This window comes from Podarcis bocagei (assembly GCF_964188305.1).
Source record: "Podarcis bocagei genome assembly, chromosome: 8".
Lineage (NCBI taxonomy): Eukaryota > Metazoa > Chordata > Lepidosauria > Squamata > Lacertidae > Podarcis > Podarcis bocagei.
In genome coordinates, this window is record NC_138133.1 from 7,830,432 (window position 1) to 7,847,825 (window position 17,394).

General features: G+C 45.2%; 1 long non-coding RNA gene across 1 annotated transcript in view; it reads left to right on the forward strand.

The window, feature by feature from the left end:
* The window catches only part of LOC308594052, a 294,546-nt gene that overhangs the window by 63,176 nt on the left and 213,976 nt on the right, over positions 1-17,394 (forward strand). The window lies entirely within an intron of this gene.

Below are 17,394 nucleotides of genomic sequence, written 5' to 3' on the forward strand. Positions count from 1 at the left end.
GTCTTGTCGGGGAAAACCTTAGAAGAACTCAAAAAATGTTTATTTAGCAGTCCTATGGGAAAAACAATACTGGACAAATGTTGTGAGGAAAGCTTAAATAGCTGATAGAAATATTGTTAGGTTATTTAAAAAATAGAGAACTATAAATACAGGGGAGAAGAATTTAGATGATGTAATAGCTAAGATACCTCAAGCTGAGGTATAAAAACATAATAAAACATTACACATTAAAAAGTGCTGCCTTCAAATATCTTCTAAAGTTTATATAGTTGCTCATCTCCTTAACATCATCTGGGAGGGCGTTCCACAGGGAGGACGCCACCACCGAGAAGGCCCTCTGCCTGGTTCCCTATAGCTTCACTTCTCACAGTGAGGGAACCACCAGAGAGCCTTGGAAGATGACCTCAGTGTCCAGGTTGAGTGATGGGGTAGAGATGCTCCTTCAGGTATGGTGGGCTGAGGCCATTTAGGGCATTAAAAGTCAGTACCAACACTTTGAATTGTACTTTGAAATGTACTGAGAGCCAGTGAAGATCCTTTAGGACTGGTGTTACATGGTTCCAGTGTCTGCTCCCAGTCACCAATCTAGCTGGCTGCTGCATTCTGGATTAGTTGTAGTTTCTGGGCTACCTTCACAGGTAGCCCCACACAGAACACATTACAGTAGTCCAAGTGGGAGATAACTAGAGCATGTACCCCTGTGGTGAGACAGTGCGCAGGCAGGTAGGGTCTCAGCTGGCATACCAAATGAAGTTGGTAGACAGCTGCCCTGGACACAGAATTAACCTGTGCCTCCATAGACAGCTGTGAGCGCAAAATGACTCCCAGGCTGAACAGCTAGTCCTACAGGGGCACAGATCCCCTATTCAGGGCCAGGGAATCCCCCACACCTGCCCACCCCCTGTTCCCCAGAAAAGTGCTGCTGTCTTGTTGGGTTTCAACCTCAGTCTTGTAGCCGCCATCCATTCTCCAACTGCCTCAACATGCTCACACAGGACCTTCACCGCCTTCACTGGTTCCGATTTAAACGAGAGGTAGAGCTGGATATCATCCGCATACTGGTGAACACCCAGCCTAAACCCCCCTGATGATAACAGTCATAACATGATAGGGCCAAGAAGGCAGGGAATACTAGAAAGACACAAGTTGGTCATGAGCCTCTTCCATGCCATAAGCCTTTCCTAACCTTTGCTCCCCAGATTGTATTGGACTACTACTCCCATCATGCCTAGCTCACAGGCTCAGTGGTCAGGGATGATGGGAATTGTAGTCAAACAGCATCTGGGCACCCAAGCTTGGGAGATGCAGCCATAATGGGATCCACCTGGGCAAGGAATTTTGAGATAAGTCAAATGAAAATGATAAGGATATACACAACACCTGGAACAAGACTACGCCTTACTGGACAGCAGGAGCTCCTGACTTGGCAAGAGTCTTGCAAATTGGCTTGCCAGGACAGCATGCCAACTTGATGTTGAAGGTGGTATACCATTAGATATTAACTGATATTACTGATATTAGGGACGCGAATGGCGCTGTGGGTTAAACCACAGAGCCTAGGACTTGCTGATCAGAAGGTCGGCAATTCGAATCCCCACAATGGGGTGAGCTCCTGTTGCTCGGTCCCTGCTCCTGCCAACCTAGCAGTTCGAAAGCACGTTAAAGTGCAAGTAGATAAATAGGTACCACTCTAGCAGGAAGGCAAATGGCGTTTCCGTGCGCTGCTCTGGTTTGCCAGAAGTGGCTTAGTCATGCTGACCACATGACCAGCTGTACGCTGGCTCCTTCGGCCAATAAAGCGAGATGAGCGCCACAACCCCAGAGTCGGTCACGACTGGACCTAATGGTCAGAGGTCCCTTTACCTTTTTACTGATATTAACTTTTTATATCTTTATTTTTATGTGGAAATTGTTCAGTTTGGTTATGTAGTTTTTAATGTGTTTTATTTATTTTTATGACTACTTTGCTATGTTTGTAGTTATGTAAATCTCTTCATAGGGACGCGGGTGGCGCTGTGGGTAAAAGCCTCAGCGCCTAGGGCTTGCCGATCGAAAGGTCGGCGGTTCGAATCCCCGCGGCGGGGTGCGCTCCCGCTGCTCGGTCCCAGCGCCTGCCAACCTAGCAGTTCGAAAGCACCCCCGGGTGCAAGTAGATAAATAGGTACCGCTTACCAGCGGGAAGGTAAACGGCGTTCCGTGTGCTGCGCTGGCTCGCCAGATGCAGCTTTGTCACGCTGGCCACGTGACCCGGAAGTGTCTCCGGACAGCGCTGGCCCCCGGCCTATAGATGTGAGATGGGCGCACAAACCCCAGAGTCTGTCAAGACTGGCCCGTTCGGGCAGGGGTACCTTTACCTTTACCTTTAAATCTCTTCATATTGTAAGCCACCTTGAGCATTGTTTTAACTGTGGATACAAATAAAATGATGATGATGATCATGATGAGAATAGGCCGTGTGCATTGAGGTGAAATGTATTAAGAATTGTATTAATGAACATCAGAGTGAACAAAGCATTAAAAAGGCATTTTGTGTCTGTCTGAACTTGGGTCTGTAAAAAGGAATGCATGTGGCAATTGGTAGCTGTATAACATCTTTTAGTATAATCAGGCTATTTAGTGATCAGTAACCTCTGGAGAAGTTAAATCAAGGATCGATTCACCTGCTGCAATGGGGCAGGGCATTCCCTTCTCAGGGTTCCTTGAGACTGCGACTATTTTGTGCGACAGGTTCAAGCATTGGCCGGAAATGATCGGTTTGCTCAAAGTGTTCCGTCACCCTAGTGCAACAAATTCCCCCTTTTTAAAAAAATAAAATGGACATTTTGCATTTTGTTAAGAGACGTGGAAATGCACAGAAAAGGATGCATGGATAAAGTATTGATGGGAAGACATAAGCGCCTCACAAGCAAATTGAGATGAATAGCAAATAAATCCGAATGAACACTCAAGAAAGATTGGACACAGTTCCATCTCTGAATCCAAATCTGGACGAATGGCCAGAGAAGAGGTCATCTGAAAGAATGTTCAGTTTTACTTTGTAGCAAATGTAGGGTTGCTATATTTCAGAAAGTGAAAATCTGGGCAGAAAAGTTGTTGAGCTTTCTTTGCAGAATCTTGGGGAGAAAAGGAAGTTTGTGAACTATTTTTAAGGGAAATCGCCCAAAATGACACTGCCGACGTGGGTTGCCAGACGTCCGGATTTTCCTGGATGTTTCAGCTATTTCCGCCCAGACACATCTTCTGACGGCCAATTGCCAACTATGTCCGGTGTTAAGTTGTGGGTGAACATATCAGACGACACAGCGATTCTTCAAACAGCTCTTGTTTATTCAGAGGCCAGAACAGAACTGAACTGAAGGGTTCAGCCAGCCTGCTTATATAGAGCTCCAGTACAACATAACTGTAGCAACTTTCTAAAACTATCCAATCACTGAACGTCACTTTCGATCCTTCATTTGCATAACTATCTACAGTATCCCCCTGCTGGCCCAGGGTGAGAACTTCAGTACATAACCGGGAAAATCCAGATGTATGGCAACCCTCAGCAAATGTGTTTCTTCCAGCAAAGAAAAGTACGAGGCCTGGGAAGAGAAGCGGCTTTTCTAGAATGCCACTGAACTGTTTGATGTTCAGTAGGTAACGGAATAGAATTCCACAAGTACAAATTGCAAGTGATTTTTTTAAAAAAAATAAAAATCTCAAGTCTCCTTCAGCTTCACCTTTTTAAAATGTGGAACTGTGATTCATTTCCTTTTTAAATGCCTTGTCTGGTCAAATGCATTGGTATTCCCTCCCTTCTCTGCCTTGTACAAGAGCCAAGCAATAGGGAGAGCTGGAATTGGAAATGCTCCCCCCCTTTAACTTAACCTGCCACATCATTAAAAATGGCCCCTAGGTTCTCATTAGGTGCAGTCAGGATTCAAAGCAAACTTCTTATAAGCTCTGGATACCTTTGGCACCCTCTAGTGCCATTGAGGCAATTGTACACCTGTCGTTTTAAATGTGTGTCTGAGAAGCTGGTCTGGGTTGAAGGCTCAAAACTGGAAGCTTGCGGGCAGAGAGATGGTGCTGATTTTGAATGAAATGCAATTTTGCATTATTTAAAGGCTTCATACGACCATTCATGTGATGAGCGGTCCCTGCTGCATGGAAACTTACCAATGCGGAACTTGTCTAGTCTTCCAAGGCTAGTAATAAATGCTCTTGTTAAATTTTATCAGTAGTCATACCTCGAGCTGAATGTGCTTCGGGTTGAGCGCGTTCAAGTTGCACTCCGTGGCAACCCGGAAGTAATGGAGCGGGTTACTTCAAGTTTCACCGCTCGCGCATGCGCAGATGCTCTAAATGACATCACGTGCATGCGCGGAAGAGGCGAAACGCGACCCGCAGACGTGCCGTCACATCTTGTGTTCCATTTGGGATGTGAACGGGGCTCCGGAATGGATCCTGTTCGCATCCCGAGGTACCACTGTAGTACTTCACTCATAGAAACAATGCGCTCTCTTCAACAGAATCATAGCTTTGTAGGATGTTTATACCAGATCAGGTGCACATCAAGTGCTTGTGAAGTCAGCGGAGGTCCAGCTTCAGGCATGCTTGGAGGAGACTGGATATCTGGATGCATTTGAGTCTGGCTTCCAACTTGGTCATGGTACTGAAACTGCCTTGGTCTTCCTGGTTGATGACACCAGTCAAAGAGAGATTGGGAGAGTTCAGCCCTGCTTTTGATACTGTTGACCACGGCATCCTTCTGGGGTATCTTGTGGAGGTGGGGTTGTGGGCATTGTACTTCAGTGGTTCTGCTCCTCGTGTATGGTAGCTCCCCTGTGCTGTCCTTCAGGGTCTCATCTTGTCCCTTGTGCTATTTTAACACCTATGTGAAGCCGCTGGGAGCTCTCACCAGGAGTTTGGGAGTGAAGTGTCACCAGTCTGCAGATGACACCCAGCTCTATCTCTGTGTCATGTGAATCAGGAGAGGTGACTGAGGTGCTGGACAAGTGATTAGCTTCCTAAACGTCGTAGTCCCGTCAACCCAATCCAGGTCACTTCAAGCTAAGCTGTAGCTAAACTGCCTGGGAATGGTAAAAGTAGTAGCCCAACACTGTCCAGGGACCCAAAGTTGAAGAACATGGAACTGTAGACCTGAACTGGTCTAATAATTATTGCCTCTCTCCAGGGGCGTCTTGCCCATAGAGGCAAATGGCGCGGAGCACCCAGGCGCCAGGTTCTGGAGGGTGCCAGGGAAGAGGTGAAGGCTGGGTCTGGTGCCTCCCGGCATCAGCTCGCTGCCCTTGCCCACCTCTTCCCCGCCAGGGGAGCCACCCTCCAGCTGCTGCCTGCCTCCTCCAGCCCCGCAAAGCTGCCGACAGCGCCGTAAAACGGTCGGCAACTCTGGGAAACGGTGTGTGTGTGTGTGTGTGTGGAAGGATATTTGCACACCGGCGCCAGATATACTTAAGATGGCCTTGCCTCTCTCCAAAGAACTCTGGGAATTGTAGTTCTGTTTGTAAGGGGGGAGTCTAAGGATCTCCAACAGAGACTTATCACCACCCTCCCAAAATGCCATTCCCTTGAATCTTTGGAAGAAGTCATGGTGACCGCATGTCTTACTTTATTCTCTCCCCCGCCCCCCAATGTTATTGAATCTTTTCATCAGACAATACAATAAAAAACCAAGCTAATCTAAATAAATAAATAAGAAAGAGTGAAGAAAACACTTCACTCTTAAAGGTCGTTCTTAACCCTTGTCTCACCCAGAAGGGGGTGGACCACCGCAGCTCTCACCTGAGGACTTCCCTTTCTACTTCCAGCCTCCCACCCTGGGAGATCTTCCTTTCCCTGCCTCTCACACAGGGTCCTTTACCAGACAACCCTCATCTTCATGTATGTACAAGAAGAAAAAGAAGCAGGAACATAAAAATAATGGAGGGAGAGAGAGAGAGAGAAATGGCTTGGGATTCTGCACCTATCAGTTATTTATATATAAAGAAAAAATAAAAAAATTCCTTCCAGTAGCACCTTAAAGACCAACTAAGTTCGTTCTTGGTATGAGCTTTCGTGTGCATGCACACTTCTTCAGATACCTGAAGAAGTGTGCATGCACACGAAAGCTCATACCAAGAACTAACTTAGTTGGTCTTTAAGGTGCTACTGGAAGGAATTTTTTTATTTTTATATATAAAGATTATTCAAAGTACAGGCAATGACTGATTAACGCGTGCCTGGAAGATGCATGATCGTGCACACACAGTGCCGTACCCAGAAATGACTAAAAATGTCACGAAAAAGTCATGAAAAGGGCAGAACAGGGTGGGCCACACTAATACATGCTCTGGTGACACATGGGCCAGAAACGGAACTCCTGCACAAAATGGTCATTGACTGTATTCAGAGAATACAGAGTATACAGATGGTTTCCTTCTGCTAGGTGATATTTTCCCAGTCTTCGGACCCAGACATCTCAAGTTCATTCATCTTCCCTTCCACACAAAATTATTATTATTGGTAAATGTCAACCATAGTGTTCCTCCAGTTCAGCATAATAACGACTTTACATCCAGCGTTGAGAAACAACAACGCCTTCATCTTTCTTCATACAGAAGTCTCTGTTGTGGTTATATATTAAAACAGCAACCCATAGCTATTTGCTTCTTGTATATTCATTGATTCACTCCCTGTTTGATACCTTCCAATCCCATTTCCTGCTGCCTGTGATTTTCTGTCTTAAATTGGAAAAAGGATTCCCTTCCATTTCTGCTTCTTCCATTCTTTTTCCAGGAGTGCCCTCGATTTGAAGAGCTGTCCAGTTCAAGCCTAAAGGTAAAGGGACCCCTGACCATTAGGTCCAATCGTGGCCGACTCTGGGGTTGCAGCGCTCATCTCGCTTTATAGGCAGAGGGAGCCGGCATACAGCTTCCGGGTCATGTGGCCAGCATGACTAAGCCGCTTCTGGCGAACCACAGCAGTGCACGGAAACGCTGTTTATCTTCCCGCCGGAGTGGTACCTATTTATCTACTTGCACTTTGACGTGCTTTTGAACTGCTAGGTTGGCAGGAACAGGGACCGAGCAACAGGAGGTCACCCCATCGCAGGGATTCGAACCGCTGACCTTCTGATCGGCAAGCCCTAAGCTCTGTGGTTTAACCCACAGCGCCACCCCTGTCCCAGTTCAAGCCTGGTTTAGAGATAAACTAGAGGGGCATTCAAGCTGCCCATTCACAGTGACTGAGAGGCACAAAGCACATCTGGTCACAGGTTTCCCACTATGGTTGAGATGCATTTCTATTTAAATGATAGTATTTTTTTTTAAGTATACCTATAGCATATGCAAAGCTCAGACAAAATTGTACCCTCTCATTTCTCAATGCACACGAGGCCACTCTGCATGAAAATTAGCAGTACAAAACTATAAGTTTTCCATGTAGAGATGACCTCAGATATTGCCTTTTTGCAAGTTCCACAAGATGCCTTTTAATTCAGGCCTTTTATAGCAGCATCCCACTTCAGTTGTGCATCACTTGACCTTGCATGCGAAGATGGGGAGTAACAGGTCAAGTCTCCTGCAAGGAGTGTTGAATACTGATTTGTCTAACCCACTTTTGCTTTGCTGTTCTGATGACACAACCTTGATGGCAGAAAGTGAGGAGGAATTAAAGAATCTTTTAATAAGGGTGAAAGAGGAGAGCACAAAATATGGTCTGAAGCTCAACATCAAAAAAAACACGAAGATCATGGCCACTGGGCCCATCACCTCCTGGCAAATAGAAAGGGAAGAAATGGAGGCAGTGAGAGATTTTACTTTCTTGGTCTCCATGATCACTGCAGATGGTGACAGCAGCCACAAAATGAAAAGACGTCTTCTTCTTGGGAGAAAGGTGATGGCAAACCTAGAAAGCATCTTAAAAAGCAGAGACATCACCTTGCTGACAAAGGTCCGTATAGTGAAAGCCATGATTTTCCCAGTAGTGATGTATGGAAGTGAGAGCTGGACCATAAAGAAGGCTGGTCGCCGAAGAATTGATGCTTTTGAATTATGGTGCTGGAGGAGACTCTTGAGAGTCCCATGGACTGCAAGAAGATCATACCTATCTATTCTGAAGGAAATCAGCCCTGAGTGCTCACTGGAAGGACAGATCCTGAAGCTGAGGCTCTAATACCACCTCATGAGAAGAGAAGACTCCCTGGAAAAGACCCTGATGTTGGGAAAGATGGAGGGCACAAGGAGAAGGGGACAACAGAGGACGAGATGGTTGGACAGTGTTCTTGAAGCTACCAGCATGAGTTTGACCAAACTGCAGGAGGCAGTGGAAGACAGGAGTGCCTGGCGTGCTCTGGTCCATGGGGTCACGAAGAGTCGGACACGACTAAACAACTAAACAACAAAACAACAACATCCTTTGCTCATTTTTTATTTTTTATTTTGGACTGCACCACAATAGCAGCAGCAATTTCACCATGCAGCTATAATCAATGTAGAAAAGGAGAAAGAGCAGGGAAGCTGGGAAGCTGTCAAGGGCTTCTGTGAAAAGTTCAAGGTGTGTGAGCAAAATAATAACTAAAGCTAATGGAAATATGATCTTAAAAATTAGGTTCGGTATCACAGTGTGACTGCGCCCGTCAGTGCCAGATTTACATACAGGCTGAGCAGGCTGCATCCCAGGGCCCAGGGTTTCATAATCTAGGGGAACCTCAGCCTCTGGCCCTTTTAAAATAAAAAATAAAACACCTGTGCAACCTGCAACAAAATGTTCCCCTGTGTAGTGCATCAACTCATTCATACATCTACCAGCTTGTTGGTTATATGAGGCTGATTAATCCCACATGTTCATCAAGCTGTTTGGGAGAACCTACTCCCCACTTTTAGAGGCTTAATTTTTTTTATTTTTTATTTTGTGGGGCAGTGGCACCTCTGCAACTCTGAGATTTACTCAAGCCTGCAGATAGCTGCTTCAAGTGCCTAGATGCAGTGCCAAATTTATGTATATGCTAAACAAGCTACAGTTTAGGGCCCCACTTTAAAGGAAAAATAAACCTGGATGTACATTTCCAAAATATACTTGTTCTTAATTGTATTTCAGTTCAACAATTATTTTGATAAAATACATATTTTGTTATGCGCAAATGGCTTTAGATACCTATTAGGTCCATAAATTACCATCTAGCATACATTCAACACAGAAAACAGTGGCAATTTGTTGTTGACAAAGAATAGCTGGACATATAAAGGGCCCCATTACCTTCAATAGCTTAGAGTCAACAAGGTGAAATGCTGAGATGGGAACAAGTATAGCTGAATTTTTAGGGACGCGGGTGGCGCTGTGGGTTAACCCACAGAGCCTAGGGCTTGCCAGTCAAAAGCTTGGTGGTTCAAATCCCCGTGATGGGGTGAGCTCCCGTTGCTCGGTCCCTGCTCTTGGCACCCTAGCCGTTCAAAAGTACATCAAAGTGCAAGTAGATAAATAGGTACCACTCCGGCGGGAAGGTAAAAAGCATTTCCATGCGCTGCTTTGGTTTGCCAGAAGTGGCTTAGTCATGCTGGCCACATGACTCGGAAGCTGTACGCCGGCTCCCTTGGCCAATAAAGCGAGATGAGCGCTGCAACCCCAGAGTTGGCCACGACTGGGCCTAATGATCAGGGGTCCCTTTACCTATAGCTGAATTTAAAGGGTTCACAGGGACTGTATGTTGTCACTAGGCTTCTGCCATTATAGCAAAACGTGCATCCTCCACTTTCAAGCAATTGCATGAGTTTGACCTACTGGGTGCTTGGACATAAAAGATGTGTACCAAGATCCTACACAGCTTGTGATGTCCCTTATATGCATTGCACTCTGGCTGCATTTCTGCTCTTTCAGAAAATTGTGCCTAATAATAATAATAATAATAATAATAATAATAATAATAATAATTTATTATTTGTACCCCGCCCATCTGGCTGGGTTTCCCCAGCCACTCTGGGCGGCTTCCAACAAAGATTAAAAATACATTAAAAGATGGCTATCTTCTGGGGGGGGGACGCAGGGGGACGCATACCCCTAAACATTTTGTAACTTGGAAGGCACTGGACATAGTAAAAGATCCATCGCATCCTGGTCACTGTCTCTTCGAGCTCTTGCCGTCGGGACGGAGATACAGGACGATGAAGACAAGAACGAGCCGTCTTAAGAACAGCTTCTTCTCCAGAGCGATCTCGGCCCTGAATGGGAAGCCCGGACTTTGAAAGTCATCTAATCTCCCTTGCTGTATTATACTGTATTGTTTAATTAGTGTTTTTATGGAGCAGTCAAGTAATTTCGTTGTCCCCGAAGGGGGCAATGACAATAAAGTTGTTGTTGTTGTTGTTGTTGTTGTTGTTGTTGTTGTTGTTGTTGTTAACTCTAAGTTTGGCCTCATTGAGGGGCAGTATTTCAATATGAGCAGGAAAATGAGAGTACCCCTAAACTTTATTTTAGAGGGGGGGAAGCTATTTTCAACATTTGCAACTTGGTGCGTGAGAAAGAAATGGTGCTGTGCTTCCACATTTCTGCCCTGAGCTAAAGTCTTTTGCTTTCTTTCCAAGATTCTCTGCCATATTTTAGTTCTCGTTTAGAAAGGCTCTTTGCATGTCTGCTTATCTATAAAGACTTCTGCTCAATGGCGTTTCAGCAGGCGATGAACTGACCGCAGCAGGAAACTCCAATACATTAAAAGGAAAGGAATCTCAGATGTTATACGGCAACTGCTTCATTCGCTCCCCCTCTTCCCGCATTAATTTCTCATTCAGTCTTTGGGCAGTTAAAGCACTGATATTTTAAAAGCTATCCACATTTTTATAAACAAAAACTTACCTCCTTATTTTCCCAGTTCTCATAAAGAATAGTTTCCCTTCTTTGCGGCTTTCGGGGTATCAGCCAGGGTTCTCTTTAGCCACCCCTTCTATCAGTTCACTGTTTTCACTAGTTTAAGACTCAAAGGTGATAACATAATCTGGAACTGTGAAAAGGGGAAGAAAAATCCAGGTAAGTAACAAATATGGAACTCCTTGTACAGCCAAGGACACAGAACTTTACAAAATGATGTGCTTTTATGCTTCAATTTCTCATAATTTATGTGCTTCCCACATCTCAAAATACTCTTTTTGGAGAAGGATCCATACTGCCAGCTCAAGCCCCTGGGTTGTTTGCGATTCACTATACAGTGGTACCTCTGGATGCAAACAGGATCCGTTCCGGAGCCCCGTTTGCACCCTGAAGCGAACGCACCACACGACTGCGCGTCTGCGCATGTCGCCGCTTCTGCACATGCATGTGAAGTCATTTTGAGCGTCTGCGCATGCTCGAGAAGCAAAACCTGGAAGTAACACACTCCATTACTTCCAGGTCGTCGCGGAGCGTAACCTGAAAATGCTCAACCTGAAGCACATTTAACCCAAGGTATGACTGTATGTATAGAAGTGAGAGCTGGACCATAAAGAAGGCTGATCGCTGAAGAATTGATGCTTTTGAATTATGGTGCTGGAGGAGACTCTTGAGAGTCCCATGGACTGCAAGAAGATCAAACCTCTCCATTCTGAAGGAAATCAGCCCTGAGTGCTCACTGGAAGGACAGATCCTGAAGCTGAGGCTCCAATACTTTGGCCATCTCATGAGAAGAGAAGACTCCCTGGGAAAGACCCTGATGTTGGGAAAGATGGAGGGCACAAGGAGAAGGGGACGGCAAAGGACGAGATGGTGGGACAGTGTTCTCGAAGATACAAACATGAGTCTGACCAAACTGCGGGAGGCAGTGGAAGACAGGAGTGCCTGGCGTGCTCTGGTCCATGGGGTCACGAAGAGTCGGAAAATGCTCAACCTGAAGCACATTTAACCCGAGGTATGACTGTATGTATGGAAGTGAGAGCTGGACCATAAAAAAGGCTGGTCGCTGAAGAATTGATGCTTTTGAATTATGGTGCTGGAGGAGACTCTTGAGAGTCCCATGGACTGCAAGAAGATCAAACCTATCCATTCTGAAGGAAATCAGCCCTGAGTGCTCACTGGAAGGACAGATCCTGAAGCTGAGGCTCCAATACTTTGGCCATCTCATGAGAAGAGAAGACTCCCTGGAAAAGACCCTGATGTTGGGAAAGATGGAGGGCACAAGGAGAAGGGGATGACAGAGGACGAGATGGTGGGACAGTGTTCTCGAAGCTACCAGCATGAGTTTGACCAAACTGCGGGAGGCAGTGGAAGACAGGAGTGCCTGGCGTGCTCTGGTCCATGGGGTCACGAAGAGTCGGACACGACTAAACGACTAAACAACAACAAATGACTGTATGGGTAATTGCAAAGCATTTCATGGGGGAAAAGAATAGTCCTAATTAAACAACAATTTCTAGTTGAGATTATCTCCTTGTGAGAAGCCGTTGTGCAGTTCAAACCCCCCCCCCGCCACCCCCACCGCCGCCACCCCTCATGTGCTCAGCAGCGAAGCTTTCCTTGAGGGAAAGCCTTTGCAGAGCCTTAAGTTGCTGCTCCTCATTGCAGGGGTAGCAGCAGGGTCCTCAGGTGAGAAAACGTCTTGGGCCACCCCTGCCATGGTGGAGCAACTGCACGCATTCTTGGATGGTCGCCCTGATGGATCGCCTTTGCAGAGAGTGGGGTGGAATACACATACACACACACACAGAGTGAAAAGGCTTTCTAAAAAAAGTTTTGAAAAATACATTGAATTTGGCATAGCTCACTCTCGCCCTCTAGTGTCACATTTGTGTATTGCACGTTACAACACATTTGAAATGTTTCATTTGCAGCTGTATAGCTGAGTCCTGGACAGGGGAAGTGCAAGTTTGCTCTTGATCTCTTGTCAGCATTTGATACCATTGAGTACTATATCCTCCTAGACTGGCTCCGGGAAATGGGAATTAGTGACACTGTATCACAGTGGTTCCAATCCTACCTTTAGGACCAAGTCCCTGGCAGCTACATTAGTAGAAGTCCTCTGTCCCCACCCTGTGTTCCTCCAGAATGCCCAATATTGGATTGGCATACTCACAGCTATTTATATGCCTTATTATATTCTGCCTCCTTCCACATTCAAGTAGCTATTAAAACAAACATAAAAGCAAAATAATCATTATACAGCTTTTAATGACAAATAGGAGACCCAATTGATTTATACTAGGGTATTCTTCTCCTTTATTTGGGTTCTGCAATGGGCTGTGGAAGCATTGCACATGGAATATTTAGGTTGCACAGGTACAGCTAAGTACCTTCTTAAAGAACAAACAATCTTAAAAATGTGGGTTAAACCACAGAGCCTAGGACTTGCCGATCAGAAGGTCGGCGGTTCGAATCCCTGCGACGGGGTGAGCTCCCGTTGCTCGGTCCCTGCTCCTGCCAACCTAGCAGTTCGAAAGCACATCAAAGTGCAAGCAGAAAAATAGGTACCGCTCCGGCGGGAAGGTAAACGGCGTTTCCGTGTGCTGCTCTGGTTCACCAGAAGCGGCTTAGTCATGCTGGCCACATGACCCGGAAGCTGTACGCCGGCTCCCTTGGCCAATAAAGCGAGATGAGCTCCGCAACCCCAGAGTTGGTCACGACTGGACCTAATGGTCAGGCGTCCCTTTACCTTTACCTTATTCTTCTCCTTTATTCGGGTTCTGCAATGGGCTCTCGAAGCATTGCACATGGAATATTTAGGTTGCACAGGTACAGCTAAGTACCTTCTTAAAGAACAAACAATCTTAAAAATGAGGCAGACTCGAATGTGACCAGGTGTTTCTAGAAGGAAACTGGCTCCAGTCTGTGGGATGTGAAACTCAAGAGCAGTCAAGTATAACATTCCTAGAGTGAACATGTTTACACATGGGGAGGAATGTTTGTCCAGCCAGCAGGTAAACTTCCTGTTTCCTTCTGGGCTGGGACAGACTTCCTCTGCATGTGACTAGAGGTGGGCATGGCCTCACCTGTGCAGGTAACGACAAAAGCACAGGGCAGGGCAGCCATTTCTCTCTTTGACTACATTCATTGAAGAAGCAACATCTTCTAGCCAAGAGAGGACAAAGGGACTGTCTCCTTATGAGATAGTTTCCAGGTGTATGTTACTTTTCTAAGCCAAGTCTGCCTTCTGGGATCCGATTGTGAACAGAATGTGAGTAAAGTCTTTTTATACTTTTATAGAAGACTGTGTCGTGTCTTATCTTTTATAAGGGAATAAGGGGAAAATACCAGGACAGTTATTATAGAGGCTTTAGCAAATCTGAGCAAACGCTGCAAGTTTAAAACGGGGAATGTTACTCTGCTAAATTGTGAACTTGTTTACACAAGTTGGAAAGGCTAGAATCAAACAATATATCCTCTCCTGCCTCCCTGAACATGAACATTCCCACACAATTGTCTACAGAAAGGGGAAATTAGCACAAACCAGTCAACAGAGATGTTGGGTCATGTCTGTTTGAACCAAATGCTTTTTAAAAAGCTCAGAAGAGGCTGCTCTGATTTATGAATTAGAGAATTCAAACTCGGGGGGGGGGTCACTACCCAATAATCCATGTGCTGTGCTACTTTATATAGCTACACAAAGCCTTGACCTGAAAGCCTGGGATTAGGAAAGGTATAAAATGTAAATCTCTTTGACTTTAGTGGAAAATCAGAATTCTATTAACAGCTCAGAGTAATTTGGGAAGTTTTATATATTGGATAATGCCACCTCCAGAAACCATCATATGAAATGACTGCAGTGCCTTGTCCAATTTGCTCCAGAACGGGGCTGTGAGATCTGTGGCTTTCAAGTATCGTTGGTCTCCAAATCCCATCAGTCCCTGCAAAACCAGTGCCCAGGGGGATGGGAGTTGGAGACCAGTAACATGGGGGGACGACGACGACAACGACGACACACAAATTCCACCACCTGGGATCTAGAGGTAGTGGATAAGGGCACCATCCTTCTCTCAGGATTATGAACTGCATTTATAGAAACCTTAGCAACAATTATGGGATATGTTAATGACATCGTAGGTGTTACTGTTGGCTCCCTGTAAGTTTCTCTGTTCTGTGTGCTGATATGCTACAGACAGAGTAATTTCTCGTTGTTGTTTGGTCGTTTAGTCGTGTCCGACTCTTTGTGACCCCATGGACCAGAGCACGCCAGGCACTGTCTTCTACTGCCTCCCGCAATTTGGTCAAACTCTTGCTGGTAGCTTCGAGAACACTTGTCCTCTGTCGTCACCTTCTTGTGCCCTCAATCTTTCCCAAGATTGATTCCCAAGGGTCTTTTCCAGTGAGTCTTCTCGTCTCATGAGGTGGCCAAAGTATTGGAGCCTCAGCTTCACGATCTGTCCTTCCAGTGAGCACTTGGGGCTGATTTCCTTAAAAATGGATAGGTTTGATCAATAGTACATATTTAACATTGGTGTTATGTACTAAGCTTGGATCCTAGAACAATAGGCAGGTAGGATCCTAGAATGCAACAACTGATTGGCTTGCAGGAGAAGACCAATCAGGCTCCAGAAGTGTTAAGTTGTGGGTGAACATATAAGACGCTTCTTCAAACAGCTCTTGTTTATTCACAGGCCAGGCCAGAAGGGTTCAGCCAGCCTGCTTATATAGAGCTCCACTACAACGCAACTGTAACCATTTTCTGTAACTATCCAATCACTGAACGTCACTTTCAATCCCCTATTTGCATATGTGGACCTGAGTGAAAACTATCTACAGTATCCCCCTGCTGGCCCAGGGTGAGAACTTCAGTACATAACACCGGCTTGCAGGAGAAGACCAATCAGGCTCCAGAAGGAAGTTAATCAGCCTATTAGGCTGGTAGGATCATAGAATGCAACAACTGATTGAGCTGCAGGAGAAAACCAATCAGGCTCCAGGAGGGAAGTAGAATCAGCCAATCAGACAGGATTCATTGTGTAAATAATGTATATAAAAGCCTGAGGTTTGGGGGGAAATTCAATCACTGTTTTACAAGCTGCAATAAAGAGCATGAAATCACTGCAGGACTCCGAGTATATTTCAGTTATCCTTTCAAGTCATCAAAGCACTTCAAGTGCATTATCTTGCTGTAGTCCTTACAACAAGGACGGTGGTATTTTTATCTATTTATTTTAATTTTTGTCCTGTATTTTGTATTTTCATACTGTCAACTTCCCTGTGATCTTTGGATGAAGGGTGGTTCATAAATTTAATAAATACTAACGAGTCTTACGGTATTTCAGTATTATATCCCCACATTTTACAGATCAGAAGACTGAGTCTGAAAGAGTGTAGTTTCTGTACAACCACCTAGTGAATTCCTGTGGAGACTTATTTAAAACAAGGGCTTTGCAATTTGTAGATCAGTCTCTCGGTCACTACTATAGTACAGGCAGCTCCCCACTTATGTGGGGCTTACGTTCCAGGTCCCTGCGAGCATAAGCAAAATGTGCATAAGTCCTTGTAGCTCACGAGGAAACCCTTTCCCAGAGCCCAAAGAGGACACCCTCTCCAGGCTCTGGGGAGGGTCTCCTCATGAGCTACAAGGACTTTCCCGTTCTCTCCTGCCACTTCTGGGATCCTGGCACCGCATGTTTGCGATGTCACACACAAGTAAGGAGTTGCCTGTAGACCAACTCTCTGAAATGCTCCTTGACAAAGTTACATTGATGTGCTGAAATTTCAGGTCACAGCATTAAGGAATCCATGATCCTGACCAGGATCGAAAGAACAATTAAACTAGTTTGACTAGCTGCATTGGATTTGGATTTGTGCTTGTCAGACGGCAGCCCACCGTAGTGAATGATAAGCTACGGGGGAATTGTCTGCAGAAAGAACAAATGTCAATAATGTCAGCGAATGTATATCTGTAAAGCAGAAGGCTGGTGGTTCGAGTCCACCTCAAATGGCTGTGGGCACAATTCCTGCATTGCCCACAATGACGCTACAATTCCTTCCAATGCTACAATTCTATGAGCCTTTGGATAAGCCTAAAATATATCCTGAACATATCACAACTTACTCTGCAATCCTGCACACACTCACTTCAGAATCAGCCCCAGTTAAGACAATGGGAATTACTTCTGAGTAAACATGCATTGGATTGCACTGTTAATCTTACCTAATAAGACGAGGCAGTGAGAGATTTTTAAAAATACTGGGACTTTTAAAAAGAGACGATATTTCTTGCCTTGGATTTTGATCAGATATCCGAAGGATCCATTAGCCACTGTTTCACGAAATCATCTAAGACTTGAAAATATGGTGAGAATTGCAATTCTCATGATTCAGAAATGTCAAGCCAGAACATTCTTCCTGGCTGAAAGAAGAGAAGCTTCCTAAAACCCTGTTTATAGTTCAGTCATTGCTAATATATATATTTATGTATAAACTGAAACAATGGCAGACCATATTGAATATTCATTTGGAAGGCTATTCATTTGGAAGGCTTAGTTT